Genomic DNA, 17462 nt, shown 5'->3' on the forward strand with positions numbered 1-17462 from the left:
TCTGATCTATAATACCGGCAGGTATTAGACTTAGATAGCTGTGATAACAACTCAACATCATCTGGCTTTAATGGGATGCTTGGGTCTTGCTACTCACAAAATTGCCTTATCTCATGTTTTTCGATTAGATGTTATTGGAATAGCTATTAAAGTACTTTGGTGTTGTGTTTCAAAAAGGAATGAGGCATCTAGGAAGTAAGAGGCTTTGGAATTAACAAGCAACATCATTTATGGTACAAATGTTTTTGTCTCCTATCTGAGCATTTCGGGTGAGTAAAGTACACTCTGCATCAACTAGCTTAATGTACAGATAATCATTTTATTTATACTCTTTACATAATAACATACTTGGCAGTTTGAGATTTAAAAAAAAAGTTGACGGGGTGGGGGAAGGAAAGTGGCAGTGGAATAGGGGGACCCTAGGCATGTCTTATTCCATGAACACAATTAGATAACTATCAAATCATTCAAAGTACCCCAGAAGGAGAAATGAAGACTGACAGAACAAACTCCACAACTAAAGAAAGAGAAGAGGTCACATTGAAAAAGGTAGGAAGTGGGGAGACATGATATGGGGGAGAAACAGATCACAGGTGCTGCAGAGGGGAGGGAGCCATGGTCATGGAGAAGGGGAAGAGAGAGAAAGGAACACAGGGGAATGCATAAGAATGTTTCCCCAAAGCCACTGGCTTGGAAAAGAGGAGGGGCTGAATTTCATGAGTTCTTGCAAAGAGCAGAGCTTAAAGCCTCAAATTTTAAAAGTCAGCAAGCTTGGCTGGGACAGAGCCTGGGGCTTACTTTGCTGCTCCTGGAGAGAAGGCAGGCAAACAATGCAGGGGCAGAGGGTGTGGAAACAATGATCTGAAGAACACCTGAGGCATATAGAGGGGAGATTATTTGCTCTTCTCAGAGCACCAGACTGAGCACCAGCATCCACAGAGATGCCTCTATAGGACAAAGGAGCTGGCCTGTACCATTTTTCTACCCTGTCCATCAGCATACAGAGCCCCCTGGGGTAAACACAGAAGTGCCAATAAGCCCCATACCCTTGCACACTGGTAGGACTGCCCTTCTCAGTCACACTTGCCTTAGTCCCAGTGCAGTGAGCCCCTCCCCAAAAAGATCAGCACAAACCCCTAGCCAGACCATGTCTCCCAACCAGAGAGTTCTGCAGGGCCTCAGTTCTGGTGGAGGTGGTGTCAGATCTCATTTCACAAGAAGACAAGAGCATACCTATTTAAAACTCACCTCATTCAGGACAGGAACCAAACACTGCCCACTGGAGGTAAGGAGAGCCTCTGCAGATGACTGGCCTGAAGGATAGAGAAGCCTAAACACAACAGCAGAGTATACGAAGCACACATCAGAGAAACTCCCTGAAGGCCAGGCCCTGGGTACTACATGACCCCATTGTCATAAGGCCATTACATTCAGGAGCAGAAAATATAACTGGCTTTTCCAACACAAAGATGAAGGTAGAGACTTAGACAAAACACAAACATGGAGGAATTTATCCTAAATGAAAGAATAAGATAAGGCCATGGCCAGAGAGGTAAATACAACAGATATAAGTAACATGCCTGATGGAAAATTTGAAGCAAGAATTATTTATATGAATACTTACTAGGCTTGAGAAAAGAATGGAAGACATCAGGGAAGCCTTACCACAGAGAAAAGTGTTAAAAAAAAAACCACAATCAATCAGAAAGGAAAAATGCAATAAATAAGATTGGAAACAGGTTTGATGTAATGAACAACAGACTGCAAGAAGAAGAGGAATGAATCAGTGACCTAGAAGACAAAAGAATGAAAAGTAATGAAGGTGAACAAAAGAGAGAAAGAAGAATTATGCAACACAAAAATAGACTTAGGGGATTCAGTGACTTCATCAAACACAATAACATTCTTATTATAGGAGTCCTAAAGAAGAGAGAGAAAGGGGGGCAGAAAATTTATTTGAAGAAATAATAGCTGAAAATGTCTCTAACCTGGGGAAGGAATGAGATATCCAGATCCAGGAGGCAGAGAAAATTCCCATCAAAATCAACAAAAGCAGGCTAACACCAAGATATTTCATAATTAAATTTACAAAATATAGGGATAAAGAAAAAAATCTTAAATCAACAAGACAAAAGAAGTCCTTAACTTATAAGGGAAAAACCATAAGGCTAGCTGGAGATGTCTCAAAAGAAACTTGGCAAGTGACCAGAAAGTGGCATGATACATTAAAAGTGCTGAATGGGAGAAACTGGCAGCCAAGACTACTCTATCCAGGAAGGCTATCATTCAGAATAGAAGAAGAGATAAGGAGTTCCCCAGAAAAAAAAACAACAACACTAAAGGAGTTCATGACCACAAAACCAGTCCCACAAGAAATATTAACAGCGACTCTTTGAGTGGAAAGGAAAAAGCCAAAAGTGATAAAAACAAGAAAGGAGGGGTATCTAGGTGGCACAGTCAGTTGAGCATCTGACTCTTGGTTATGGCTCAGGTCATGATCTCAGGGTTGTGAGATGGAACCCTGTGTTGGGCTCCATGCTCAGCACAGAGTCTGCTTAAGACTTTCCCCCTGTCCCTCCCCTCCATGCTCTCTCTAAAATAAGTAAATAAATCTTTAAAAAAAGACAAGGATCAGAGAAAATCTCTAGACACTATGATAAAACAAGTAATAAACTGGCATTAAATATATATCTATCAATAATTACTCTCAATGTAAATGCACTAAACACTCCAATCAAAAGACATAGGGTGTCAGATGGATGAAAAAAAAAACAAAAACCAAGACTTATCTATTTGTTGGATATAAGCACTTTAGACCTAAAGACGCAAGCAGATTGAAAGTCAGGAGATGAAGAAAAATTTATGTCACAAATGGATGTCAAAAGAAAGCTGGAAAGAAACACATTTTTAAAATATTTATTTATTTATTTTAGATAGATGGGGGTGGGTATGGACAGAGGTAAAATATCTCAAGTAGACTCTTCACTGAGCATGGAGCCTGACACGAGGCCTGATCTTGTGGCTCTGGGATCATGACCCGAGCCAAAATCAAGAATCAGATGCTTAACCAACTGAGCCATCCAGGTGCCCCAAGAGAAGTACTTATATCATACAAACTAGACTTTTTTCCCCCAATATTTATTTATTTATTTTATAGAGAGCATGGGGGGGGGGTTGGGAAGGCCAGAGGGAGAAGGAGAGAGAAAATCTCAAGCAGACTCCCCACTGAGCGAGGAGCCTGATGTGGAGCTTGATCCCAGGACTCTGAATCATGACCTGAGCTGAAATCAAGAGTCAGATGCTTAACTGACTGAGCCACCCAGGTGCCACGAGACAAACTAGACTTTAAAACAAAGACTGTAATAAAAGATGAAGAAGGGCCCTATATAATCATAAAGGGGACAATCCAACACAAAGATCCAAAAATTGGATGTACCAAAATGCATAAAACACTTAATATCAAACATAAAGGAAATAAACGATAAAAATACAATAACATTAGGGGACTTTAATATCCCACTTACATCAATGAACAGATCATCTATACAGAAAATAAACCAGGAAACATGGTTTTGAATGACACACTAGACCAGATGGACTCAACAGATATATATACAACATTCCATCATAAAACAGCAGCATACACATTTTTTCAAGTGTGAATGGGCCCAACAGAGTAGACAACATACTAGGTCACAAATCTGGCCTCAAAAAATACTACGAGATTGAAGTGGTAACATGCAACCTTACTGACCACAATGCTATGAAAGTAGAAGTCAACCACAAGAAAAAATTTGGAAAGACCACAAATACATGGAGGTTAAACAATATGCTACTAAACAATGAATGAGCCAATAAGGAAATTAAAGAGGAAATTTAAAAATACATGAAAACAAATGAAAATGAAAACCTGACTGTCCAAAACCTTTGGGAGGCAATCACAAGCGATCACAAGAGGGACGTTTATACCAATAAAGGCCTAATTCAAGAAGCAAAAAAAATGCCCAATCACAACCTAATCTTACACCTAAAGGAGCTACAAAAAGAACAACAAATGAAGCCTAAACCCAGCAGGAGGAGGAGGAAATAATAAAGATTAGATCACTAATGATTGATATAGAAACTAAGAAAATAATAGAACAGATCAATGAAACCAGAAGGTAGTTCCTTGAAAACATTAATAAAATTGACAACCCTCTTGCTAGACTTACCAAAATAAAAGAGAAAGGACCCAAATAAATAAAATCGCAAATGTGAGAGGATAAGAAACAACCAACACCACAGAAATCCAAACAATTATGAGAATATTATGAAAAAAATAATGCCAACAAACTGGGCGATCTGGAAGAAGAGGATAAATTCCTAGAAACATACAAACTACCAAAACTGTAAAAGGAAGAAATAGAAAACTTGAACACAAAAATAACCAGCAAAGAAATAAATAAAATCTCCCAAATAACAAAAGTTGAGGACCAGATGGCTTCCCAGAGGAATTCTACCAAACATTTGAAGAATAGTTAATACTTATTCTTCTCAAACTATTCAAAAAAACAGAAACGGGAGGAAAACTTCCAAACTCATTCTATGAGGCCAACATTACCCTGACATGAAAACCCAAGGGAGATACCACTGAAAAAGAAAAATATAGGCCAATATCCCTGATGAACATGGAGGCAAAAATTGTCAATAAAATACTAGCAAACCAAATCCAACAATAATTTAAAAGAATAATTCACAATGATCAACTTGGATTTATTCCTGGGTTGCAAGGATGGTTCAATATTCACAAATCAATCAGTATGACGCACCACAATAAATGAAAGGATAAGAATCATATGATCATTTGAATAGATGCATAAAAATGCATTTAACAAAGTTCAACATCCATTCATGATAACAAGCCTCAACAAAGCAGGTTTAGAGGGAATATACCTCAACATAATAAAGGCCATACATGAAAAACCCAAAGTTAACATCATACTCAATGGGGAAAAACTGAGAGCTTTACTTCTATGGAAGGGAACAAGACAGGGATGTCTATTCTCACTACTGTAATTTAACATAATATTCGAAGTCCAAGCCACAGCTTTCAGACAACAGAAAGAAATAAAAGGCATCCATATCAGCAAGGAAGTAGTAAAATGTTCAATATTTACAGATGATATAATTTGTATAGAAAACTTTAAAGACTCTACCCCCCCAAAAATGTAAAAACCTGCTAGAACTGATACACAAAACACAGGATACAAAATCAATATACAGAAATATATTGCATTCCCATACAAGCAGAAAGAAACCAAGGAATCAATCCCATTTATAACTGCACCCAAACCCGTAAGATACCTAGGAATAAACCTAACCAAAGAGGTGAGAGACCTGCACTCTGAAAACTAGAAAATACTGATGAAAGAAATTGAAGATGACACACACACAAAAAAGAAAGACATCCCATGCTCATGGATTGGAAGAACAAATATTCTTAAAATGTCCATACAACCCAAAGCAATCTATGCATTTAATGCAATTCTTATCAAAACACCACCAGCATTTTTCATACAATCGTAAAATTTGTATGGAACCACAAAAGACTCTGAAGAGCCAAAAAAAATCTAAAAAGAAAAGCAAAGTTGGAGGCATCACAATTCTGCACTTCAAGTTACATTACAAAGCTGTAGTGATCCAGACAGTATGGCACTGGTACAAAAATATAGACATAGATCAATGGAAAAGAAGAGAAAACCCAGAAATGAACCTACAACTATATGGTCAATTAATCTTTGACAAAGCATGGAAGATTATCCAATGGAAAAAAAGATAGTGTCTTTAACAAATGATGTTGGGAAAACTTGACAGAGAGATACAAAAGAATGAAACTAGACCACTTTTTTACACCAAAAATAAAGACAAATTAAAAATGGATTAAAGACCTAAAGGTGAGACCTGAAACTGTAAAAATCCTAGAAGAGAATACAGGAAGTAACCTCTTTGACATTAGCTGTATCAAATTCTTTCCAGTATGTCTCCTGAGGCAAGGGAAACAAATGAAAACAAACAAACAAACAAACAAAACTATTGGGACTTCTCAAAATAAGCTTCTGCACAATGAAGGCAACAGTCAACAAAACTAAAAGGCAACCTATGGAATGGGAGAAGATACTTGCAAAATCACTGTCGGATAAAGGATTAGTATCCAAAATATATAATGAACCTATAAAATATAACACCAGAAACAAAGAATCCAGTTAAAAATGGGCCAAAGTCTTGAGTAGATCTTTTTTCTGAGGAAGACATCCAGTTGGCCAATAGACACATGAAAAGATGATGATCAGTGAAAATCACTGATCATCCAGAAAATGAAAATCAAAACTACAATGAGATATCACCTCACACCTGTCAGAAAGGCTAAAATCAGCAACATGAGAAACAGCTAGTGTTGGCAAAGGTGTGGAGGTGGGAAAGGGGAACCCTCCTGCACTGCTGGTAGGAATGCAAACTGCTGCAACCACTGTGGAAAGGAATATGCAGGTTCCTCAAAAAGTTAAAAGTAGAAATACCCTATAATCCAGCAACTGCACTCCTAGGTATTTTCTCAAAGAATACAAAAAATAGGAATTCAAAGGGATACATGCACCCCAATGCTTATGGCAGCATAATCTACAATAGCTAAATTATGGAAACAGTGGAAACAGCCCAAGGGTTCATTAATAGATGAACGGAGAAAGAAGATGTGAGGGGTGTGTGTGTGTGTGTGTGTGTGTGTGAGTGTACAATGGAATATTACTCAGCCACAAAAAAGAATTAAATCTTGCTATTTGCAATGACATGGATGGAGCTAGAGCAGTATCATGGTAAGTGAAATAAGTTTGTCAGAGAAAGAGAAATATCATATGATTTCACTCATATGTGGAATTTAAGAAAGAAAACAAATGAGAAAAAGAAAGAGAGAGAGAGAGGCAAACCAAGAAATAGGTGCTTAAGTAAGAGAAGAAACTAATGGTTACCAGAATGCAGGTGGGTGGGAGAATGGGTTAAATAGGTGGTGGTGACTAAGGAGTACTCTTGTTACGAGCACAGGATGATATATAGAATTGTTGAATCACTATATCGTATTCCTGAAACTAATATTACACTGTATGTTCACTAGAATGTAACAAAAAACTTAAAATTAATAAATAAATAAGTAAAAAGTTGGCAGCAGTTGTCCCTTACAGTTTTTGGTTATTATATTCTTTATGAAGTTATTGTGCCATTCAGAGTACTTCCGAACTCTGAGGTCTAGATCCCAGAGTACAGATGCCAGTCAGGATGGATTACCCTTGCCACAAGAGGCTGGAAAATTTTCATGCCACTATGTTAACCAGACAGATTCCAGATCATGGCTCCATGGTGGGCACAATATTCTCTCTTATCTGGAATCTCAGGGTTAGGTTGTTCTTGCCCTTAAGTCCAAACAGAAAGCAGCTGTATTTACCCAGCTCTTCAGCGAAGGATATACAGAAAATAACTCATGTTTGTCTAACATCTCAAAGAGAAAAAGAGACAGTAAGTGCTTAAGCATATATCTTATCTCACCTATACACTTCCACCAAGAAGGTGATTGATAGTGTGAAAGAAAATTCTGAACTGTAATGTGCTATTTGCCTTTCTGTTCCTTGCTAAGGTTGGATGTCTCAGAATTTGGTAGTTATGGTTTGGCAATGTATCTTTTCATAAATTGACTTAGTATTCTGCTAAATGCATTTCTTTAGCTTTTTACCACTGCAGTCCACATTCTTATTTGGCACAGAACACTTCCTCTTAGCGCTTATTTGATCGGGCTTGTAGACACTGAAGCCTGAGCTGAAAAACTGGATTATCAACTTCAGAGTACCACTCCTGGTAGAGATCAAGCTAAAGCAGGAAAGGTAGTCATCATATGGTTAGGACTAAGTTGAAAAAATACAGATACTTCAAAAAATCATGCTTTGCATAATAGAAGACAAATGAAGAATTAGGAAGTTAATTAGGAAGTTAATTTCTACTATCTGCACCTATACTGCTTTCCTCACTCCCACCTGCTCTTGATGCCTGTTGTTACAGTGATTTCATCAATTATTCAATAGATGTCTACTTATACCAAGAATGATATAATTTCAGTATTAGTGTTTGCTCAGCATTCATTCTCTTCCTGTATCATTCTAGATCTCCTCCTTTCCTTTAAAATCCTATATTTCTATATAAACCCTGGATACCAGAACAGTATGTGCACACTTCTTTCTAGTCATTGGTTTTCAGAGATAGCGAAGTGTGGGGAAATGGACACAATGTGGAATCTGGAAGAACTTCAGTTGAGTTGCAACTGTTTTGTGGCCTTATATAACTCACTTTATCTGTCCAGCCTCAGCTTTATTATCTGTAAAATAGGGCAATACTCTCCTTCACAGTATTTTTATGACACTCTCACCCAAATTATGAGTACTCTCTAAGGGTCTGACCTTTACACTCTCAAGTTCTCTTTCTCCATTCATTTCCTTGTCCTTACGTATGCATCGCAACGTTGCTTAGGTGATTCCAAATTTCACATTTATCTCCTTTCCCTAGACTTACTTTCTCCCTTGATGATCTCCTACACCTCTAATAGGTTTAACTGCTATCTCTATATGAATGACTCTCAGATCTTTCTTGTCACTGGGACTATTTCTAATTAATTAAAATGCCTCCTGGCTTCGATCCTTCATCTTCATTTCTAGTGTTAACCATCACTCATGAAGCCATTGTGACATATGCCCAACTATCTATTACTCTTTCTGGTTTTTGTGTCTCCAAATTTCAATTCATCCTGTGTACTAGTAACTAAGTAATCTTTAAAAACTGTATCTTTTATTATATCAATATCACTCAAGACCAAAAGTTAATAGTGATTTCTTATTGTTTCAAGTCTACAAAGCCCTCTACCATCTGTCCATATCTTACTTTCCACAACCCACAATGTACTTAGGAATGAATGTTCTCCTCAGTGATCTAGCCACATTCATGTCATACTTCTTACCTAGAATGTTTCCTTATTTCTATCATCTATCCAGATGTTACTTATCCAAATAACATCTCATTTAAGTCCTGTCTCTTCCTCAAAACGTTCACCACTATAGCTCGTATACTTTTCCCTTTATTAATATTCTCAGTGTTTAATCATCACCAACAATCACACACTTACCATATGTACCACACAGTACTTAGCATGAGGCTAAGCCTATATAAGGTATGCAATTGCTATCATCACTTTTATGGCAATGTGCTCATTAAGCTTGTGTGCTTTTCCTATCCTTCCTTCCTTACAACTGCAAATTCCATGGGGGCAAGGCTCACCTATTATTTATCTTTGTATCCTTCTACAATACCTTGTCTGAGTATACCTTCACGAAATGTTTTCTGAATTGAACTGATTAGTTGGAGACCTTCAATATTTCAGGAAAATATGCCAATTCAGAGCTGAGGGTTGGATACTTCAAGTAAATCAGTAAAATGAACATCCATGATATTATTACATGAGGTAAATTTTTCAGGAGCTGTGAAACATAAGAAAAAAATCACTTGGAAAATGCCTAATTACCTAAAGCATAGTCCCCTCCTTAACCTAGTGTGTTATTGTTTGATACTTTCAGGAATGAGACCCAGAATTTCTATTCTCAAGGCAAATGATGAGTGGGAGAATAGTTTTATAGCCTGGTGGTCAGAATGCTAGGTGGATGTGATAAGAGGTAGTGACTGGGTATACTTAGGAGAATACTTGATCAAAGAAATTTTGTTCCAGAATAAGGGAGGCATATTTATAATGTGAATTTATAGTGGCTGCTTAGATATATTTCTTCCAAAAAAAAAAAAGAAAAAGAGCTATTTGGTGATAGGTATATGGTTGTGGTTATTATTTTGACTCCTCAATATCAGATGGGATCACAGAACATCACACCTTAGACCTGAGGATAGCTTGGAGATCATGCAATTGAAATTGAGGTCCAGAGAAGAGAAGGGACTTTCCAAAACTCATGCATTGAATCTAGTGGCAAAGCTGGGAAATGATTCCCACGCCAGAGCTTTATCCATGTTTTTTCATCATTCTCTTTCTGATGAAAGAGGCATAGGAACTGAGATAATTTTTTAATGGACCTTAAAGAAGTCTATAAAATTAAAAGTAAATAGCAAAGGAGAGACCCTGGGTGGTACAGTGGTTGAGGGTTTGAACTTTGGAGCCAGATTCTGTCACTTATTAGCTATGTGACTTTGGGCTTCTCTACACTTGAGTTTCCTCATCTGTAAAATGGGGTTATTTAATATTTGCAACTCACAAAATGTTTATGACTCTTAAATGTGACAATGCCTATAAATCACTCTGCATAAAACAGCCATTCAACAAATGTTAGTTGTACCCTTAGAATCAAGCAGTTATCTACATGCAACCTTATTTTGTTAGGGCTTCAGAGAATAATAAAATAAAGGTGACAGTGTTTCTAACATCAAGGAATTCCCATCCAGTCCCTTGTCATCCAAATTCTGTTGGATCCAGGTTACTATCTTCATCACTTAGCTTGGGGTCTCACGCATTACTTGTGACTTACACATATCTTCTGCCTCTTCATTCCTTGCCACCAAACCAAATTCTACCTAATTTTTAAGGTCCAAATTCTACCTTCCCTGTAAAGCCTTTTCTGACCAGTCCAGCCTTACAAGAATCACTCTTCTTTGAATTTCTATAGAACTTTATGATTCTACTCATTTGGTCAACATTATATCCTGCATGTGTTTTGTTAAGCAATTTTTCGTTTTTGTGTTTATCCTCTCAAATAAATTAAACAAATGTTAGTTTCTCCCTTTCCCCTGTCCTTTACCTAAATATTCTTGGTCAACCAACCAGGCATTCTCTCCCAGAATGGTACTAACCCCTGTATGTATTTTGAATGATAGAAAATAGTCTTTTAGAATAGAGCCACTCAAATAATCATCCCAAATGTGTATTCATAAGTATAATTCACTGGAAGACCAGGTTGGTAAAATGTTAGTATAGGCCTATATATCTTGAATTCCTACATAGAAATCTGTTAAAGAATTGACTGAGATTATGGACTCTTTCATAGTTGGCCTTACCTATTGCCACTCTGCATGGGAATAAATAAGGACAATTTGGTACCTTGAAGGAGTATATTCTTTGAGGTAGAAAACGTGAATTTAACTTAGGGCCTTGTCTAAGTACTATGGTAGTATCTTAAAGTTACTCATGCATGATCACAGAGGTCTGGTTAGGCCCAAAGAGCTATGTGATAAGGTATTTTTTTCCTTCAAGCAAGATACAATGGCTCTCTCTAACTGGCAGGTGATTGCACAGAATGTCACTCATAGATGTTTCTTAACAACACAGTTCTTGACGTGAAAGGCCCCTTATCTCAGAATCAGAGCTCTTATATACAGGATGTACTTGGAGGGTTTGAGTTCTGATGAAGAGAAGGGCTCTTACCAATTCTCTCAGGAGGTCCAGAAATTAGAGCAATCTTTGACATAGGATTGAAGTGTGCTTCGATAGGAGTATCACTTCATCATCTTCCTAAAACAACATTTTCCTCACATCATGCACAAAAACCTGCACAAAAAACCTGCACAAAAACCATCAGTAGTTCCTCATCACCCATATAATAAAGTTCTTAGTCTTGTATCGAAGGATTACCCGATCTGACACCAATTTACTTGCTGACTTAATCAAACAATCATCTTCTATATGAAACACTATTTTGAAAGGTATGCAGAGAATACTGATATCAAGGTGACTAGGTCTCTGACTTCAAGGAGTTCCCATCCACTCACCCACAATTCAAACTCTTTGCTGGAGGTAAGCTACTTTCTTTAAGTCCCTCTCACTTAGCTTGTGGTCCCATGCATTGTAAACTGTGACTTTCCTTGTACCTACTGTATTTTTATTCCTTGCTACCAATTCAAATTCTATCTAATCTTTAAGGCCCAAATCCTACCTATTCTGTAAAACATTTCCTGACTAGCCACAGGAATCACTCTCTCCTTTGAATTACTGTAGCATAAACTTCATGGTTCTATTTATTTGGTCAATAACATATATTATATTATATTTTGTTAGGCAACTTTTCATATATATGTACCTTATCTCCCCAAATAAATGCAAAACCCTTGAGTTCACAGATAATAATGCATAATGCTTCTTATGATTCTAATGTCATAACCTAAATATGTTCTCAACAAATACTAGCTTATTTATTCTGTTCTTCTTCCTAATAAGTTATTTATTATGGCAACATAAACACAAGATTGAAAATGAATCAGAAACCTTTTCTAACTTGCACAGTTACTAATGGTTTCAAACAAAAAAGTTTTATCCAAACAAAACAGTAGGAAATTGGGCTCTATATAAAACACATAATATGCTAGAGTCTAATTCAATGTATTTCTGGATAAGCATCCAGTATTTGGTAAGACTAATTTTTCTAATCTCTGGTTATCAGAAGGTTGAATTAGCAAATTAAAGGAAATTTTTGTTTTTGTATCATAGAGATTTTTTCTTGACAAAATATCCCTTTTGGGATATACTCCATTAAAATTATTAGAATAGGGAGTTGGGTGGAAGATCGCAGTGGAGTAGGTAGAACCTAGGCTCGTATCATCCCTCAAACACAGCTAGATAACAATCAAATCATTCTAAATACCACAGAAATAGGGCGCCTGGGTGGCTCAGCAGTTAAGCTTCTGCCTTTGGCTCAGGTCATGATCCTAGGGTCCTGGTTGGGCTCCCTACTCAGCAGGAAGCCTGCTTCTCCCTCACCCACTCCCCCTGCTTGTATTCCCTCTCTTGCTGTCTCTTTGTCAAATAAGTAAATAAAATCTTTGAAAAAAAAATACCACAGAAATCACCCTAAAGACTGACAGGACAAACTCCACAACTCAAGGTAGAAGCCACAATGAGGAAGGGATGAAGTGTGGAGTTGTGGTTTAGGGGAGAAATGGATCCTGGGTGTTGCAGAGGGGAGGGATATGTGGTTACAGAGAAAGATGAGAGGGATAGAGTAGAGCACACAGGGGAACATACAAATAGAATATTTCTCCAAAGCTATGGACTGGGAAAATGAAAGTGGCTGATTTTCGTGTGAGTTCTTGCAATTAGTGGGTCCCAAAGCCTAGAGTTTTGAAGGTCAGCAGGTTTGGGTAGGATAGAGCCCTGAGGCACTGGGTTGTTCCTGGAGAGAAGGCAGGCAAAAACCCCAGAAGCAGAAAGTACAGAAACAGGATCTGAAAAACACTGGACACAGGAGGGGAGAATATCGTTCTCAGAGTGCTTCCCTTACCAGGGAGTATTCACAAGGATGCCTCTCCAGGGACAAGGGAGATACTTGGCCCCATTTCCCTGCTTTGCCCCTCAGTATAAACACAGAACCACTGCAGGAAGCAGTGCAGCGATGACACAGGCTGCCTAACTTGCTTACACCAAGTCCCATACCCTTGCACTCAGGTGAGACTGCCCTTCTCAGTCAAGTCTGCCTCAATGTGGTGGGCCCTTCCCCAGAAGACCAGCAGAAACCCCTGCCCAAACCATGTCTCCCAAGAGAGAGTTCTGTAGGGCTTCAGTTCTGGATGAAGTAGTATCAGGTTTCAGTATCAGTATTCAACAAGCAGACCAGAGCACATTTACTTAAAACTCACTACAGGGGCGCCTGGGTGGCTCAGTGGGTTAGCCTCTGCCTTACGCTCAGGTCATGATCTCAGGGTCCTGGGATCGAGCCCCGCATCGAGCTCTCTGCTAAGCGGGGAGCCTGCTTCCCCCTGTCTCTCTGCCTACTTGTGATCTCTCTCTCTCTCTCTGTCAAATTAAAAAAAAATCACTACATTCGGGGCACCTGGGTGGCTCAGTGGGTTAAAGCCTCTGCCTTCAGCTTGGGTCATGATCCTGGGGTCCTGGGATCAAGCCCCACATTGGGCTCTCTGCTCAGCGGGGAGCCTGCTTCCCCCTCTCCCTCTCCCTGCCTCTCTGCCTACTTGTGATCTCTCCCTCTGTCAAATAAATAAACAAAATCTTTAAAAAAAAAAACAAACTCACTACATTCTGGCCAAGGACCAAACACTGCCCACTGCAGGCAAGGACAGTCTCTGTAGACAACTGGCCTGAAGGAAAGAGCAGCCAAAACACAACAGCAGAACACATGCAGCACACAACAGAGGTGTTCCCTGAGGCACCTGGCCCTGGACACCACATGGCCTCTTCTTCATAAAGTCATTACTCTCAGGAGTGGGAGACACAACCGGTTTTTCTAACATACAAACGAAAGTAGAGATGGACAAAATGCTATTACAGAGGAATTCTTCCCAAATGAAAGAACAAGATAAGGTCATGGCCAGAGGTATAAGTGAAACAGATAAAAGTAACAAGCCTGATGGAGAATTTCAAGAAATGATCATAAGGATACCTGCTGGGCTTGAGAAAAGAATGGAAGATATCAGGGAGACCCTTACCACAAAGATAAAAGAGTTAAAAAAGAATCAGAAATGAAGAATACAATAAATAAGATTGGAAATAGGTTTGATGCAATGAACAGCAGGTTGCAAGAAGCAGAGGAATGAATTAGTGATACAGAAGAAAAAATAATAGAAAATGATGAAGCTGAACAAAAGAGAGAAAGAAGAACTTACGCAACATGAGAATAGGCTTAGGGAACTCAATGACTCCATTAAACATAACATTCATATTATAGGAGTCTTAGAAGAAGAAGAGAAACAAAAGGGGGCAGAAAAACTACTTGAAGAAATAACAGCTGAAAACTTCCCTAATCTGGGGAAGGAAACAGACATCAAGATCCAGGAGGAAAAGACAGCTCCCATCAAAGTCAAAAAAAGAAGGCCAAGCCCAAGACATTTCATAGTTAAAATTGCAAAATCCAGTGGTAAAGAAAAAAGTCTTAAAAGCAGTAAGTTAAAAGAAGTCCTTAACTTACAAAGGAAGATTCATAAGCTAGCTGGAGATTTCTCAAAAGTAACTCAGAAAGCCAGAAGGAAGTGGCATGATATATTCAATGAGCTGAATGGGAAAAATCTGCAGCCAAGAATACTCTATCCAGCAAGTCTATCATTCAGAATAGAAGGAGAAGTAGAGTGTCCCATAGAAAGAAAAACTAAAGGAGTTCATGACTAAACTACCCTGCAAGAAATATTAAAGGGGACTCTTTGAGTGGAAAAGAAGATGAAAAGTGTAAAGACAAGAGAGGATCAGAGAAAATCTCCAGAACCAATGACAAAACAAGTAATAAAATGGCACTAAATACATATCTATCAGTACTTACTCTGAATGTAAATGGACTAATTGCTTCCATCAGAAGATAGGGTGTCAGAATGGCTAAAAAACCCCCACAAGATCCATCTATATGCTGCCTACAAAAGACTCATTTTAGACGTAAAGACATCTGCAGATTGAAAGTGAGGGGGTGGAGAAAAACATTTATCATACAAATGGATTTCAAAAGAAAGGTGGAGTAGCAATATTTGCATCAGACAAAACTGATTTTTAAAATTTTTTAAATTTAAATTCAGTTTAATGAACATATAGTATATTATTAGTTTCAGAGGTAGTTGGTGATTGGATCAGTTGCCTATATACCCAGTGCTCACTCCATCAAGTGCCCTCCTTAATACCCAACACCTGGTTACCCCATCCTCCCACCTATCTCCCCTCCAGCAACCTTCAGTTTGTTTCCTATAGTTAAGAGTATCTTATGGTTTGTTCCCCTCTCTGATTTTGTCTTATTTTATTTTTCCTTCCCTTCTTTTATATTCATCTGTTTTGCTTTTTAAGTTTCACATATGAAGGAAATCATATGGTATTTGTCTTTCTCTGACTGACTTATTTTGCTTAGCATAGACAAACTAGATTTTAAAACAAAGACTGCAATAAGAGATGAAGAAGGGCACTATATCATAAAAAAGGGGGAAAATCCAACAAGAAGATCTAAACATTGTACATACTTATGTACTGAACTGTGTGAAACAGTTAACAGCAAACATAAAGAAACTCACTGATAACAATACAATTATAGTAGGGACTTAAACACGCCACATACATCAATGCACAGATCATCTATACAGAAAATAAACAAGGAAACAATAGCTTTGAATGACTCACTGGACCAGATGGACTTAACAGATATATTCAGATCATTCCATCCTAAAGGAGCAGCATACACACTCCCTTCGAGTGCACATGGCACATTCTCCGGAATAGATCACATATTAGGTCACAAAAGAGGCCTCAACAAATACAAAAAGATTTAAATCATACCATGCACCTTTACTGACCACAACATTATGAAAGTAGAAGTCAACTACAAAAAAAAGATATGGAAAGACCACAAATACATGGAAGTTAAACAGCATGCTACTAAACAACAAATATGCCAACCAAGAAATCAAAGAAGAAATAAAAATACATGGAAACAAATGAAAATGAAAACATGACAGTCCAAAACTTTTGGGATTCAGCAAAAGTGGTCCTCAGAGGGAAGTACATAGCAATACAGACCTAGAGAAGCAAGAAAACAATTTCAAATCAACAACCTAACTTTATACCTAAAGGAGGTAGAAAAAGAACAACAAATGAAGAAGCCAGCAGAAGGAAAGAAATAATAAAGATTAGAGCAGAAATAAGTAATATAGAAACGAAAAAACAATAGAACAGATTAATGAACCCGGGAACTGGTTCTTTGAAAAAATTAATAAAATTGATATACCTCTCACAAGACTTATCAAAAAGAAAAGCAAAAGCATTTCTAAGAAGGAATTTCATAGAAATACAAGCTTACCTCAAGAAACAAGAAAAGTCTCAAACAACCTAACTTTACACCTAAAGAACTAGAAAAAGAACAAATTAAGCCTTAAGTTAGTAGAAGGAAGGAGTAATAAAGATTAAAGCACAAATAGAGACTAAAAAGCTATACAAAAGATCAATGAATCTAAGAGCTGTTTCTCTGAAAAGAAACAGACATGACAAATTTTTAGCTAGATTCTCTAAGAAAAACATAAAAGAGGAAAAGTCATAACTGCTACTACAAGATGTAGAAAGGATCTTAAGAAACTAGTATGAACAACTATACACCACCAAATTGAACAACTTAGAAGAAACATAAATTCCTTACAAATGCTATCTTCAAAAAGTGAATCATAAAGAAATAGAAAATCTGAATAGAACAATTACTGTGAAGCCAACTGAATAGGTAATCAAAAACCTCCTAACAAACAACAGTTCAAGACTGGAAAACTTCACTGGTGAGTTCTATGAAACATTCAAAGAAAACGTAACGCCTATCCTCAAACTCTTCTAAAGAATAGAAGAGGAGGGAATGCTCCAAACTCACTTAAAAGGCCAGCATTACCCCAATATGAAAACCAGATAAGAACATAACAATGATAAAAAATTATGGTCCAATATCCCT

At 37.7% G+C, this 17462-nt stretch overlaps 1 protein-coding gene across 2 annotated transcripts in view; it reads right to left on the reverse strand.

Moving 5' to 3' along the window:
- ZDHHC15 (zDHHC palmitoyltransferase 15) overlaps positions 1–17462 on the reverse strand; it is a gene marked incomplete at both ends in the record, with an annotated part of 181870 nt that overhangs the window by 11991 nt on the left and 152417 nt on the right. The window lies entirely within an intron of this gene.

This window comes from Martes martes (assembly GCF_963455335.1).
Source record: "Martes martes genome assembly, chromosome: X".
NCBI lineage: Eukaryota > Metazoa > Chordata > Mammalia > Carnivora > Mustelidae > Martes > Martes martes.